The sequence below is a fragment of the Citrus clementina genome, unplaced genomic scaffold (assembly GCF_000493195.1).
Source record: "Citrus clementina cultivar Clemenules unplaced genomic scaffold, Citrus_clementina_v1.0 scaffold_8, whole genome shotgun sequence".
Lineage (NCBI taxonomy): Eukaryota > Viridiplantae > Streptophyta > Magnoliopsida > Sapindales > Rutaceae > Citrus > Citrus x clementina.
In genome coordinates, this window is record NW_006262022.1 from 15,303,580 (window position 1) to 15,320,460 (window position 16,881).

A 16,881-nucleotide genomic window follows, 5' to 3' on the forward strand; every position below is an offset into this window, starting at 1 on the left:
AAAATTAGTAAAAACATCACTAGGACTAAGACATTCCACAATTATCAACCATTCCCTCCCCCCAACCTGAAGGAGACATTGTCCTCAATGTCTAAAGAAAGGAGTAGAGTTTAGAAGATATCACTTGTCCACTGCTGGAAATATTTACAGACGGAGAGTTAAATCTAATTTACACATTTTACGAGAGTTACTACCATCATCATTAGTTGCCCAATCCAATGCCAAGGAATATAACTCACCTTCGTCCTTTTATTGAATCCAGTTCCAATTGCAGATTATAAATACCATCCTCTATTTCCTTTAGTTGTCTTTCTAGATCTTTCACGTGAGATACTAACGCTGGTGGTTGTAGATCCCAAATGGGATGTAATTTACAAAATCGGAGTAATTTCATCAGGTGAAATTTTACATGAAAAAGTGTTTTAAGATGATAGAAAAGGAAATTTTTCATGGAGGTACTCATGACAAGTATAAAAATTTGGTGAGCTAAATCACAATTGTCAAACAACACACAATTAAAACAATGCAATGCACTCCATTCAAGACATAAGGAAAATGAAAAAGAAAAAAAAATCAAATAATTCAAACGATAAAGTAACAGTAAATCAAATTCACAAAACGTTAAAATGAAAAGGCTTAATCAAAATTTTGGTGGGTCACTCAAATGGATTTCAGTATCTGCTTCATGTGGTTGGTATTCCAGATATGGTTTCAATCTTTGGCCATTAACTTTAAATGTGACACCATCCTTTGGATTCTTAATTTCTACGGCTCCATATGGATAGACATATTTTACAACAAATGGATCATTCCACTTTGACTTTAACTTCCCTGGAAATAAATGAAGACGAGAATTATAAAGCAACACTTTTTGACCAATTTCAAATGTTTTCCGAAAAATTCTTTTGTCATGAAGAAATTTGGTTCTTGCCTTAATAATTCTGGAATTCTCATATGTATCATTCCTTAATTTCCCAAGTTCATTTATTTGCAATTTACGCACATTGCCAGCATCATCAAGATTTGAATTAAAAGCTTTAATGGCCCAAAATGATTTATGCTCAAGTTTTACTGGTAAATGGCAAGATTTTCCATAAACAAGCTGATAGGGTAACATTCCTAAAGATGTTCTAAAAGCAGTATGATATGCCCAAAGTGCATCAATTAGTCGAAAAGACCAATCTTTACGGTTTGGATTAACTGTCTTTTCTAAAATTTGTTTTATCTCCCTATTTGCTAATTCAACTTGACCACTTGTTTGAGGGTGATAAGGGGTAGCAACCTTCTATGTAATTCCATATTTCTTCATTAAAGACTCAAATGGCTTATTACAAAAATACTTACCTCCATCACTGATAATGGCTCGAGGTATTCCAAATCTGCTCAAAATATTTTCTTTTAAAAAGTGGATCACAATGTTGTGATCATTGTGCCGACAAACAATTGCCTCAATCCATTTTGAAACATAATCAACAGCAACCAAATGTATACAAATCCAAATGATGATGGAAAAGGGCCCATAAAATCAGTTCCCCTACAATTAAATATTTCAATGATAAGGATGGGGTTTAAAGGCATCATGTTTCGCTTTGAAATAGACCCTACCATTTGACAATTCTTACACATTTTACAGAATGCATGGGAATCTTTAAATAATGTTGGCCAATAAAATCCTACACTGTAATATTTTAGCAGCTGTATTTTTGGAAGAAAAATGGCCACCGCATGCTTCAGAATGACAAAATTGAATGATCCTACTTACCTCGTCGTCTGGTATGCATCTTCGGAAAATTTGATCAGAGCAGTACTTGAACAGGTATGGTTCATCCCAGTAAAAGCTTTTTACTTCTGCTAAGAATTTTTTCTTGTCTTGGGAACTCCAGTTACATGGCATTTCACCTGTTGCAAGATAATTAACAATATTAGCATGCCAAGGCATTTTGTTTATAGAAAACAAAAATTCATCAGGGAAAGAATCATTGATGGGTGTTGTTTCAATTGAAGACTCATTTGTAAGTCTTGAAAGATGATCTGCAACAACATTTTTGTTAACATATATGTTTCCATAATATTGATTTTGATGATAACAAACAAGATTAAGAATGATTAATCTTTTAAGCTCAAATTATTTTTTATACATTTTAAATAAATCATTATTTTTACATTATAAATGTTTTATATTTAATGGAAAAATGATTTTATGAAATTTATTGTTTTTATTCTTTTTAAATAAATCATTATTTTCACATTATAAATGTTTCTTATTTAATGGAAAAATGATTTTATGAAATTGGTTGTTTTTCAAAGTTTATGGTTTAATTGAAAGAATTTTGAAAACTTTGAAATAAACAAGTATTGCTTGAATTTTTGGTAAAGGACTTATTTGAAAAGTGTCATATCATTTTTGGCTATATTATAATTTCAGAAAGTTTTGGGATTAACAAAGCATTACTTAGAAATTCTGAAATTGGACCCATTTGTAAAGTTTTATAACGTTTTGGGTCATACTATAATTTTATAACGTTTTGGGGTCAAACTAAAAATTTGGAAAATTTTTCACTGTAGCAGGTTACTGTAGCATCCGGCTTACCGGATATAAAAATCGAAAAACTGAATATTGGGCAGAATGTATCCATAACGAAAACGGCTTACCGGATTTCGTAACCGGCAAGCCGGTTAGTCAAAATTCAAATTTTTACCTTAACGGTAACATAAATCTGGCTTACCGAATTCCATAAACGGCAAACCAGATACGCCCAGAATGTGCATAACGGCTAGTAACGGCTAGTTTTTGAGCTCACACTATATAAACTCAAAACCAATTTATTTTTGGGAATCCAAGCAAGCAAGAACAAGTGCACACAACATATATTGAGCTTCAACTTCGTGAATCATCATTTATTAAATCATCTTTGTTCTTCAATTTGTATATCCACTCTTAAAGAGAGATTAATTGTTGTATTTTTCATTTCTCATCAAATTGTGAGAGTACAAGTGTGAGAAACACTTGGAGTGAAGAGATTGGAGAGATAATCTCTTGTTGTAAGGTTTATTGACACCTTGAAGTCAATTGTAAACGTTTGAAGCCTTGGAAAGGCTTGGATAGTGAAATCTTCAAACCCGGTGTGCTTGGAGGCGTGGACGTAGGCGGGGATTGCCGAACCACGTAAAAATCCTTGAGTTTGCTTTCTCTTTCCTTACTCATTTATTATTGTGCTTTCATTGAATTTATTGTTTTCGAATTTATTAAGGCACTAGATTGGATTTGTGTGTGGTTTGCTTAGCTTAATTTTTAAAATCCCAATTCACCCCCCTCTTGGATTGCCTAGTTAGTATTTCATTTGGTATCAGAGCGAGGTGCTCTTGTGTAGACTTAACCGTCTAGAGTTAAAGATCTATGGTAACCCATAATGACTCAATCTTTAGGGAAGGACAATTCACAATTAGACCACCGTTCTTTGACGGTAATGACTACCCATATTGAAAAACTAGGATGAGAATTTATTTACAAGCTTTAGATTATGAAATATGGGAAATTGTTTGTGATGGTCCATTTATGCCTTTGACTAAAAACGAGGTCGGGGAAGATATTCCAAAACCTTCACGGGAATGGAATGAATTGGAAAAGAGAAAAGCTACTCTAAATTCCAAAGCTATGAATGCCTTGTTTTGTGCACTAGATAAGAAAGAATTTCATAGAGTATCTAGTTGTGAGAGTGCTAATGAAATTTGGCACAAACTTGAAGTTGTTTATGAAGGCACAAATCAAGTGAAAGAGTCTAAAATTAGTAGGTACACTCAGCAATATGAATTGTTCCAAATGGAACAAAATGAGAGTGTGTATTCTATGTATACTAGATTTATGGATATAGTGAACACTCTAGGAGCCCTAGGAAAGACTTTTTCAAATCGCGATAAGGTTAAGAAAATTATTAGGTCTCTACCTAAGGAATGGAGACCAAAAAGGACTGCCATTGAGGAAGCCAAGGATTTAAATATCTTACCTATTGATGATTTAATTGGTTCTCTTATTTCTTATGAGGAAGACTTGGCAGCCGAAAGAGGCAATGAGGAGAAGAAGAAAAACATTGCTCTCAAAGCCTCGAAACATGAGAGTGATGAGGAAAGCGAGCTGGATGAGGAAGAAATGGATATGCTGGCTAGGAGGTTCAGAAAAATTTTTAAGAAATCCGGTGAGCGAAGAAAATTTAGAGACCTCAAGAACCGAAAGGAGAAGAAGGAATTAATCAAATGTTATGAGTGCAAGAAGCTTGGCCATATAAGAACCGAATGTCCTCTTCTCAACAAGCTCAAGAAAAAAGCAATGGTAGCCACATGGGATGATAGCGATGAAGAAACAAGTGATGATGAAGAGCATCAAGAAATGACAAATTTAGCTCTCATGGCAATTGGAGATGAATCGAATGATGAACTTGATGAGGTAAATGATCTTTTTACTTATGATGAATTATATGATGCTTTTAAAGAATTGCATGATAATTGGATAAAAATTGGTAAAAAGAATGCATGTCTTAAAAAGAAAATGGTAGAGCTCAAAAATGAAAATGAATCTCTATGTGCAAAGATTACATGCCTAGAATTAGAGAATAAAACATTGCATGATAGAGTTGCATTATCAAATGAGAAACTTAGCACTTCACATGAGCATCTAGAATCACATATAGATAACTTGAAAAATGAAAAGGATGCTTTACAAAAATGCAATGATTCATTAAATGAAAAGATTAAAGGACTAGAGTTAGATAATAAAATGCTGCATGATAGAATTGCATCATTCACATGTAAACAAAGTACTTCGTATGAGCATGAGAAATCACATGTTGATGAATTAATAAATGAAAATGAAACGCTTAAGAAAAGGAGCAATGAGTTGAATGAGATTGTTTTGAAATTCACCAATGGGCAAAAGATGTTGGATAACATGCTTAATTCACAAAAATGTGTGTTTGATAAAGGAGGACTTGGGTATAAGCCTTACTTGAAACAAAAATATTATAAGAATTATTTTGTTAAGGCTACCTCCACAAATGATCAAATTGTATGTCATTATTACAATCAAAATGGTCATATGAAGAATAGATGTCCAATTAAAAGAAATGTGTATTATGGAGTCAAATATATTTGGGTTCCGAAAGGAACTAAATCTAACACTCAAGGACCCAAGAGTATTTGGGTACCAAAGCACACAACTTGAATATTTTTTTGTAGGTACCACAAACAAGGAATGATGGAGAGTTCCTTGATGAAGCTTGTGAGGATAATCATTTGAGCATGATCTAGGAGAAAAAGATGAGGCAAGATGATTTAATTGTTTTGGTAATAATTCTTGCTATATTAATTTTGTTGAATGGATCATGATAAATGGATAATAGCTTGAATTTGTGAAAGTATACTTGTATGTTTACATGATTGAATTATCATTGTGTTTAACATTGAGTACTTTATTATGATGCATGGTTATATATATAAGATGATAGCTTTGTTTGATTTTGATGATTATGTAATGCCTAAGCTTGATAAATGAATGATATGCTTGAATTATTAATCTTTGAATGCTTATATGTTTCATGATTGTGTAAAATATATACATGAATGAATTATATGTGTGAATTCTTGTGTCGTTAATTGTGTTATATCATCATTCACTTATAAAATTGACATCATTGTTTGATACGATTTCATATGTTTGGTCTTGTATGCATTTATGTCTCATGTATTAAATGGCTTATTGAAAAGTTTTAAATCTCAAAATGATTTAAAATTAATCAATTTTAAAAGCCAAAAATGAAATGGTATGTGTAGTACAAGTATAAGAGCTAGCAAATATTCCATTTCCACTCATCCGGAAAACCATTTTTTTTCTAATTGATTTCTTTCGAATCAAATTCCGGATAACCGAATTTTCAATCCGGAAAACTGGATTAGCTTTGGTTACTCTCGGGTCATCATTCGGATAACCGGTTCTTAAAATCCGGAAAACCGAATTCAAGAGGCAACTTTCTGCCTCAAACCGGAATACCGGTTAGCAAAACCGGAAAGCCGGTTTCGCGTGGAACCTTGCTGGATCAAACCGGATTTTCGGTTACATTCATCCGGCAAGCCGGTTTCGATGTTTCAAGCTTCTGGTCTCAACCGGCAATCCGGTTAGCAGAATCCGGCAGTCCGATTTCGGGGGTAATTTCCACTGTTCTTCCTCCTTCTTCATTCGGCATTCCGGTTCTCCCACTCTCTCTAAAAACCGTTTGCTTCTCTCTTTTTTTCATTCCAAAATCCATCATTCTCATTCGTTTTCAATCCAAATTGATTCATATAAATTATCCACATCCATTCTTGTGTCAAAAATCATCTTTAAAATCTATTTTCATTATAAAACTCACAAGTAATCTTTTATACTTGTATTTGGACACACCAACATTTACTATTTTTTTTGGATTATATGGATGTTTGCTATGATTTTGAATTATATGATTCTTCTCACTCTAAGGACTTAATTTTAGGAGATCCATCACAAGATGTAACTACTAGATCATCATTTAGAAATATATATAAACATTTGTAATAATGGATTTGATCACTTGTTCTTTAGCTCATTATGATGACTTTTCTTAATAGCTATGTTGATTTTGATGATCTTATATTGCAATTATACACTTATGTTTTGCTTAAGATTTGAGATAAAGAATATGCTTTGATGATTACATATATTTGAGGAAGTTTGAACTTATGGGATCTATGATTGGTGAATGGATGCATTTTTTTGTTCTTTATTGATGTATTGTCGAATATGCATTACTTGCTTTAAATAATATCGAAATGGGAGAAATACATATACTTCAAGATTTTTAAGCATATAATGGCATATGTTGATTTTAATGATCTATATATTGCTATTATGTCCTTATGCTTATGGATATTTTTTTTTTACTAATATGCTTGTATTGAGGTTTTGATAATTAATAGGGGGAGACAAATATGATATGTTTTTGGATAAAATCATTTCGGTTAAAATTTTAAATTGGCCATATATTTAGGGGGAGCATATAATATGATTTTGGATAATATGCATTTTGAACTTTTTTATTGTCTAAAGGGGGAGAAAAAGTAATATATCATTTCAATGTTGTTAAAAGAAGGAGAATAATATGCACTTTGAATATTCTTTTGATGATTTTGATGATATGTGATTATGGTTAGTACTTGATGATTTTGAGATATGATGATAATTTGTGAGTAATATTACTAAATTTGTATTTGAGGTGATGCTTGTTGTTAGGGGGAGATTCTTTCAAAATTTCCACTTGGACAACATGGGTAACAAATTTGCTATTTTTATTCTTTTCCTTTAAGTTTTCTTTTTTATGATGAAGGGGGAAAAGAATACATGTTTTTAAATTATAAAAATTTGCTACTTTTTTCTTTGCCAATTAAGTTTTTCTTTTTGATGATGAGGGTGAGAAAAATCCATGTATTTAAATATGTTAATTTAGCTAATTGGCAAATTGTAAGAGAAGATTATATTTAGGGGGAGCAATTTGTGGAATCATTTTTTAAATACATAAAATGTTTGTCATCATCAAAAAGGGGAAGATTGTTAACATATATGTTTCCATAATATTGATTTTGATGATAACAAATAAGATTAAGAATGATTAATCTTTTAAGCTCAAATTATTTTTTATACATTTTAAATAAATCATTATTTTTACATTATAAAGGTTTTATATTTAATGGAAAAATGATTTTATGAAATTGATTGTTTTTATTCTTTTTAAATATATCATTATTTTCACATTATAAATGTTTCTTATTTAATGGAAAAATGATTTTATGAAATTGGTTGTTTTTCAAAGTTTATGGTTTAATTGAAAGAATTTTGAAAACTTTGAAATAAACAAGTATTGCTTGAATTTTTGGTAAAGGACTTATTTGAAAAGTGTCATACCATTTTTGGCTATATTATAATTTCAGAAAGTTTTGGGATTAACAAAGCATTATTTAGAAATTCTGAAATTGGACCTATTTGCAAAGTTTTATAACGTTTTGGGCCATACTATAGTTTTATAACGTTTTGGGGTCAAACTAAAAATTTGGGAAAATTTTCACTGTAGTAGGTTACTGTAGCATCCGGCTTACCGGATATAAAAATCGGAAAATCGGATATTGGATAGAATGTATCCAGAACGAAAACGGCTTACCGAATTTCGTAACCGGCAAGCCGGTTAGTCAAAATTCAAATTTTTTCCTTAACGGTAACATAAATCCGGCTTATCGGATTCCATAAACGGCAAACCGGATAAGCCCAGAATGTGTATAACGGCTAGTAACAGTTAGTTTTTGAGCTCAAACTATATAAACTCAAAACCAATTTATTTTTGGGAATCCAAGCAAGCAAGAATAAGTGCACACAACATATATTGAGCTTCAACTTCGTGAATCATCATTCATTAAATCATCTTTGTTCTTGAATTTGTATATCCACTCTTAAAGAGAGATTAATTGTTGTATTTTTTATTTCTCATCAAATTGTGAGAGTACAAGTGTGAGAAACACTTGGAGTGAAGAGATTGGAGAGATAATCTCTTGTTGTAAAGGTTTATTGACACCTTGAAGTCAATTGTAAACGTTTGAAGCCTTGGAAAGGCTTGGATAGTGAAATCTTCAAGCCCGGTGTGCTTGGAGGCGTGGACGTAGGCGGGGATTGCCGAACCACGTAAAAATCCTTGAGTTTGCTTTCTCTTCCCTTACTCATTTATTATTGTGCTTTCATTGAATTTTTTGTTTTCGAATTTATTAAGGCATTAGATTGGATTTTTGTGTGGTTTGCTTAGCTTAATTTTTAAAATCCCAATTCACCCCCCTCTTGGATTGTGTGTGGTTTGCTTAGCTTAATTTTTAAACAACAGTAGATGAACCAATTAAATATGAACGAAATTTATCCAATGCAAATATTAGAGCAAGTAGTTCTTTCTCAGTTGTAGTGTAATTCATTTTAGCACTATTTAAAGTTCTACTTACATAATAGATGACAGAGGGCTTACCTTCCTTTCTTTGACCCAGAACAGCGCCAACGGCATAATCACTAACATCACACATTAGCTCAAAAGGCAAAGACCAATCAGGGGGTTGCATTATTGGGGCTGATGTCAAAAGGGTAGTTATTTTTTTAAAAGCTTGTTGACAATCATTAGTCCATTCAAATTGTGTGTCTTTTATTAGGAGGTTAGAAATTGGTCTAGATAAGGCACTAAAGTCTTTTATAAACCTCCTATAAAATCCTGCATGTCCTAAAAAATAACGGACTTCTCTAATTGTCTTTGGTGAGGGTAATTTCGAAATGACTTTAACTTTGGCTTTATCAACTTCGATTCCTTTTGAAGACACAATATGGCCTAAGACAATTCCAGAAGTGGTCATGAAATGGCATTTTTCCCAATTTAAAACTAGTCCTTTTTCTTTGCACCTTTTCAAAACGTTTTCTAGATTATTAAGACATGTATCAAAAGAATTACCAAATACAGTTAAATCATCCATAAAAACCTCTAGATAATTTTCAACCATGTCACTAAAAATGCTTAGCATGCACCTTTGAAATGTTGCAGGAGCATTACAAAGTCCAAAGGGCATTCTCCTAAATGCAAATGTTCCAAATGGGCATGTGAATGTGGTCTTTTCCTGGCCTTCTAAGGCTATAGGGATTTGATAATAACCAGAGTAGCCATCAGGAAAATAGTAGTAGGGATGTCCAGCTACTTTTTCGAGAATTTGGTCTAGAAATGGAAGGGGAAAATGATCTTTTCTAGTGGCATCATTTAATTTTCTAAATCAATGCACATGCGCCAACTAGATGGAATTCGTGTTGGGATTGGTTCACCTTTTTCATTTTTTACAATAGTTATTCCAGATTTCTTTAGTACTACTTGAGTTGGACTTACCTATTTACTATCAGAGATAGGGTAGATAATTCCTACATCTAGTAATTTAAGGACCTCATTCTTTACCACTTCTTTTATATGAGGGTTTAGTCTTCTTTGTGGTTGATGGGTTGTTTTGGCATTTTCCTCTAAGTGTATTCGGTGTGTGCAAATTAAAGGATTAATGCCTTTTATGTCTTTTAAAGTCCAACCAAATGTAGTTTTATGCCTTTTCAGTACAGATAACAACTTACCTTCTTGATCATGCGTGAGTTAAGAAGAAATTACCACCGGATATGTCTGCTGCTCTCCAAGATAGGCATACTTCAATTTTTCTGGTAAGGGCTTTAATTCGAGCTCTGGTGCTTCCTCTTTGTTTGGTTCTTCAGGTTGCACCGTGTCTTCAAAGTTCGATTGGTCATCGTCACCTATAGGTACTTGCATAGAATCAAGTGTAGGGCATGTGTTAGCAGTATCACAATCTAATTCTTTACTTGATTCAAAAGAATCAGCAAAATAAATTTCATCAGAGTTTGTAAAATTCTCATCCTGAATGTGTTCCTCAATGATTGGCTCGATGAGATCAATTTCCTCATTCTCATTATCATCATCTTCTTGGTGGTGAGGTTGTTTACACATGTTGAACACATTGAGTTCCAGTGTCATGTTGCCGAAAGATAAATTCATTAATCCATTCCTGCAATTTATCAAAGCATTAGCAGTAGCTAAAAATGGTCGACCTAAAATAACAGGAATTTGTTTGCATTCATTAGCAATTGGTTCCGTTTCCAGAATAACAAAATCCACAGGATATATGAATTTATCGACCTGGACTAATACATCTTTAATTATTCATTTTGGAACCTTAATCGATCTATCAGTAAGTAAAAGAGTGGTAGAAGTTGGTTTAAACTCACCAAGATTAAGTTGTTGGTACACTGAGTAAGGAAGCAAATTAACACTGGCACCAAGATCAAGTAAAGCATGTCCAATTTTATGATCCCCAATAGTGCAAGAAATAGTTGGACAACCAGGATCCTTGTATTTCAAAGCACTATTGGTTGAGAGAATAGAACTTACCTGTTCTGCTAGAAAAGCTCTCTTTTACACCTTATGTTTCCTTTTCACCGTGCACAGATTTTTTAGAAATTTAGCATAAGAAGGCACCTGTTTAATGACATCCAGCAGAGGAATGCTGACCTTAACTTGTTTAAAAACTTCATAAATTTCTGGACTGTGGTTTGATTTCTTTGGCTTGATTAGTGCTTGAAGAAATGGGGGTACAGGAGGAGAGTTGGTTATTTCTTCATGGGTTAAAGGTTCGATAGACTCTTCCCTATTTTCTGAAATTGAATCTTTACTAGTTTCACGAGAGTCCACAATGTGTTTTTCGACCACTTTACCACCACGAAGGGTTATAACCGATTTGACTTGACTCATATTTTGGTTTCCTGAATTTCCCATTTGAGGATGTTGCTGACTCTTGGGGTTTAGTTCAGGTTGAGCAGGAAACTTTCCTTTTTCATGTATGGTCAGAGCATATGTAAGTTTGGAGATAGTTTCTGTCAAATTGGTTAAGGTTTGCATCGTTTGGTTATTGATTGACTCTTGTTTTTCAATAAACGAATGCAATGTGTCTTCCAGAGTTTTTCTTGGTGGTGGGACATATGGTGGGTAACTCTGGGAGTTTTGAAAATTTTGACGTGGAGGAACTGGTTGTGAAGGTTGTGCATGATTGTCATTTCTCCAACTGAAATTTGGGTGGTTTCTCCAGCCAGAGTTGTAAGTTTGAGAGTATGGATTTGGATTTGGCCTTTTGAAATTGTCAACGACATTTACTTGTTCATGCAAGTTTTCTCTTAGAGCTGGCAAAGTTGGACAGTCCTGCGTAGAATGGTCAGTAGAATCGCAAACATAACATGAAATATTTTGAACAGACTTTATATGATCATTCTTTTTCAACTCTAATGCTTCGACTTTTCTAGCTAATGATGCAATTTTGGCTTGAAAATCATGGTCTTCCCTAAGGTTATGCATGCCTCCACCAGATAGAGATGACTGAGGTTTACTTGATGACTCATAAGACCCAACTGTATCCCAGTGTTGTGCATTTTCTGCTATATAGTCAAGATAATCTAATGCATCTTCAGGACTTTTATCCCTAAACTCACCATCACACATCATTTCAACAACTTGTCTACCTTGAGATGTTAATCCCTTGTAAAAATAAGACATTAATCTCCATGTTTCAAAACCGTGATGTGGGCAAATGTTAAGTAGTTCTTTAAACCTATCCTAACATTGGTAGAGAGTTTCTCCTAGTTTTTGAGTGAAAGTGGTGATTTGTCTTTTGAAAGAATTTGTTCTGTGGGGTGGGAAGAATTTTTTCAAAAATGGTGCTTGCATTTCATCCTAAGTTCTGATGGATTCTGACCTAAGATTTTGTAGCCAAGTTTTAGCTTTATCCTTAAGTGAGAAAGGAAAAAACTTAAGCCTGATTATATTCATGCTACAATTTTGATCAGTACATGTGTTACAGACTTCCTCAAATTCCCTTAAATGCAAATATGGATTTTTATACTCAAAACCATGAAAAGTAGGAAGAAGTTGAATGATACCAGGTTTGAAATTAAAACGTAATGCATCAGGAGGGAAAACTATGCATGATGGTGACCCTGTTCTAGTAGGATGCATGAAGTCTCTAAAGGTCCTAAGTTGTTCATGAAGATTTTGCAAGGCTTGGTCATTTTCGTGCTCCGAAAAACTTTCAGCTCCTATGTCAGTCATATTTAAGGGTGGTGAAGGTGATTTTCTAATTAATCTACCACTATTTGTACGAGACCAACGACGCATGCAATGCTAATGATGTGTGCTAGACTAGTGATGCAAAAACACTAAATGAAAATTACGGAAATAAAATAAACTGGAAATTAAATAAGCAAAAAAATGTGGAATAAAAACAAACAAACTGAAGATAAATAAAATAAATAAATTATACGGTGAAACCAGCCATAAACAAAGAAATTAAAAGAAACAGTTTAGGCGGTATTTTAAAACCAGCCATATAATAAAACATAAAATTAAATATATTAATGTACAAAAATAAATAAACTGAAATTAAAATGATAGGCGATAGAACCGACCATATAAATAAATTAGCAAAGTGAAATTAAAATGCTAGGGGGTAGAACCGATCATATAAATAAAAATACATAAATTAACAAAATTTAAATAACAGTCAGGCGGTGAAACCGACCATTTAAAATAAATGCGGAAAGTAAATTGCAGAAATTTAAATAAATAAATTTGATTTGGGGACTGATTTGTAAGGGTTTTGGGCTAAGATGAAGTTTCTCACAAATTTTATGGATAATGTTAAGGTTTGAAAAGAAGAGGGGTGCTAACTGAAGTTTTACAAAAAGAGAATAAAATAGAATAACGGAAAGGGTTAAGACAAAACAAAAAAAATAAAAATAAAAATAAAGTAAAGACAAAATAACACCAAATTTAGAAAACTCCCCGGCAACGACGCCAAAAACTTGATACGACTCAAAATTGTATTACTCTTAAGTATAAGAGTGTCTAGTTATAATATAACCCGGTGAGACCGGGGTCGAACTACAGGGAGTTTTAAATCTAGTAAAACTAAAAAAATTAATTGCGGAGAAAAGAAATTATTTGAAATCAATTTAAAAATAAGCTAAGGTTTAGGATCCACTCTCTGAATTTAAACTATAATTTTAATACTCTCTCATTTATATTTTGCCTCACTTTTACCAATTAATTATTATATTATTTAATTCTATGTGTATGGATAAATATAGAATAAAGTACCTAATGTGCCGCACTATATTAATGTGTCGACATTATATCAAAATACCATAAAATCCATTGAGATTTATAATTAACATGATATAAAAATAATTAGAAAAGAATTAAATAAACTTAAAAACTCATTTGAGAAAATAATAATAATTAATAGTTTGAAACATTGAGCTTCACCTTTCACCTCAGCTTAATAAAATTAGCTACTCATATTGAAAGAAAACACAATACTCTTTTTATTTGATAAACTTGTTGAAATATATTACAAAGAAAATTGATACAAATGGAAACAAGAAAAGAAAAGAAACAAAAAAAGAAAGAAATTCTTCAGCTGCACTCTATTCTCTCTTGGCTTAAGCTCTCCAAAAAATAGCTCTCTCCAGCTTCTCGCTCTGGCGTGCCACCCTTTGCTTTTTATAGGCAAAGTAAATCATCTTCTTTTTTATTTTATTAATATTAATATTTTATTTTATTTTTATATTATATTATATTATATATATATATATATATATATATATATATATTGAATTGTGTGATGGTTAGGAGGCGTGATGGCCTCCTGACCATCACCAACATACTTTTGTTCTTTTTTATTTTTTTATTTTTTATTTTTTTATTATTAGATCTCCTCAATTGTGTTCCAGTAGTTCTTCTTTGTTCCCGCTTTCAATTCCAATTCCATCTTTATTCCTGAAAAAATTTACAAGATAAAAATTAACAAATTACGAATTAATTTAACATAAAATATATTTGGGGAGTATTAAAATAATTTAGAAATAATGAACGCATTAATCGACACAATAAGTGAAAAACTAATAATTTTATCTTTATTAAATGTACACTTTTTAGTGTCAATCAATATGTATGTATATGACAAACCACAAAGGTTTAATTTAATTATTTTGATTTCATATGTTATTAGCTACCTCATTTTTTTAATGGGTCACATTCTACAACACATGCTATAATCTAGGGTCAACTACCACGTATAAATATATTATAGCATAGCTTAAACATTTTTTGAGATAATCTCTGAAAATTTGAAAAAATGTAACCTTATTCAATATCTTCATGGAGAGGAAACCAATGACCTCATTATTAAAAACACTGGCCCACCATTGAACTACAAGTTCAATTGACACTTAACTTAATTTAAGTGATTGTTGAACTTCAAATCTTGGTGGAATTTTTTTAATAGAATTCTTTGGTGTTTGGTAGATCCTAACTATAGTGAGCTTAAATTCTTAAGTTCACTATCTTAATTTTTTTCTGAACTTTTAATGATTCGGTTTGGGACTATTTTTTTTTTTTAAAAATTATTATCTCAGCTTGTTTTCCTCTCATCCTACGGTAAATTGAAAACAACAAAGGAGAATTGGGATGGAATGACGGCTGGGAATGGTAATTTTAGGCCCTTGAGTAGTTGGGCGCTATGATAATGGTTAAATTCTTTGGGTCGTCCCATAGGATTGCCCTAAGGGCACTCTCGAGTTCGTCCTGCGAGGGGGTCTTTATGTTATGTTGCTCTTAGGAATGCTCCAAATACAATCATTTTATAGATCACACACAAGGTAAAATAAAACATTAACATAAAAAATATAATAGATTTATGTGGTTTGTCTTGTGGCCTTCATCCACAGGAGAACTCGTACAAACCATTCACTCTGTAAAATAAGGCATTCTAAGGTTTTTTTTTTTTTTTATAAAATTAGCAACGAGCAACAAAAAAAAAAAAAAACTTCTTTGGGTTTTTCTCTTCTTTGATTTTATGCCAGATGCTTGCATACTCATCTATTGAAGTTGTCTTTGTAAGAAGGGATGCTTTTGGATAGGAGTGGGCATATTTTAACCGAACCGATCCAAACCGATCTAAACCGACCATTTGGATCGGTTTCATTAGTAAAAAAATTAGTTTCGGTTTATTGGATTGCAAACCGACATCACTCGGTTTGGATTTCGGTTTGGAAGGATTCTAAACTGATTCAAACCGATCCAATCTAGAAATATTATATAATTACATTATATTCTAAGTTAAGCAATCTAACTAATTATATTTATCATTTTATGCAGATTTTGACAAATCAAAAGTAATTGGGCCATAAGTTTTGACGGACAAGATGCACAATATTTTAATTGTCAAATTTTGTTCAAGTTTATTTTAATTTTATGAGTTTGTTTTGAATGAACAGGTTAAGAACTTCTTTATTAGGATGTATTATGCTGTAAACTTGTATGAATGTATCTTTGAATTGTTATATAGATATCAGAGTAGATATGAATAATATAAAAGAGATATCAATTTGGATTACAGATACAAAAAAATAACAAATAATTTAGGTAAAATAATATAAAAGAAGTGGGCTTTTAGCTAATAAGCTCAAACCGAGGATCCAAACCGATCCAGTCAATTTGGATCGGTTCGGTTTGAAAAAATTTTAGGTTGATATCGGTTTGAAAATATTTCAAACCGATAAGTTTGGATCGGTTTGAGAATATGTTTCAAACCGATCCAAACCGAATTTGCCCACCCCTACTTTTGGAGATGGAAACCATGTAGGGTCTAAAGGATGACAATTGGAGAGAGTTCCTCGCATGGTGTATGGTAAGAACTAAAATGATTTGAGTGATCTATTGAAAAATGTGTAACTTAAATTCTTGCTTTAAAATATTATTATAATATTGAGTATAGTAGCAAGCAAGGGTTATTCTCATAGAAGATTGTTTCTAGTTAACGAGTTATTGACATAAAAGACACTAAACTAACCTAAAATAAAAACTAAGCTAAAAATCTTATCTAAACTTGATAAAATTAGATTAAAACTTTTCAAAATACTCATGGCACACTAATAAAGACAAAAAATTTTGGAGGATTATAGTCAATTTGCTATGTAAACTAATTTAAAGAAATCAAATCAAAAATCTGAAATTGTAGAAAAGAGATTTTAAGAAGTTTTAAAATATGATGAGAATTATAGTTAAGGAATCATTCACCCCAACAAGACATGAGATTTAGCAAATAATAATACAATATAACCTCTATAAATTAATAGTCGATAAATTAATAATCTCTATAATATAATAATTTTTTGCGGTCTCGACTTAAGCCCTGAAGCTAAATTAATAA

General features: G+C 32.0%; 1 pseudogene; it reads right to left on the reverse strand.

The window, feature by feature from the left end:
- Positions 1-640: 640 nt before the first annotated feature.
- Positions 641-12,719, reverse strand: LOC112096392 (annotated as a pseudogene).
- Positions 12,720-16,881: the final 4,162 nt, after the last annotated feature.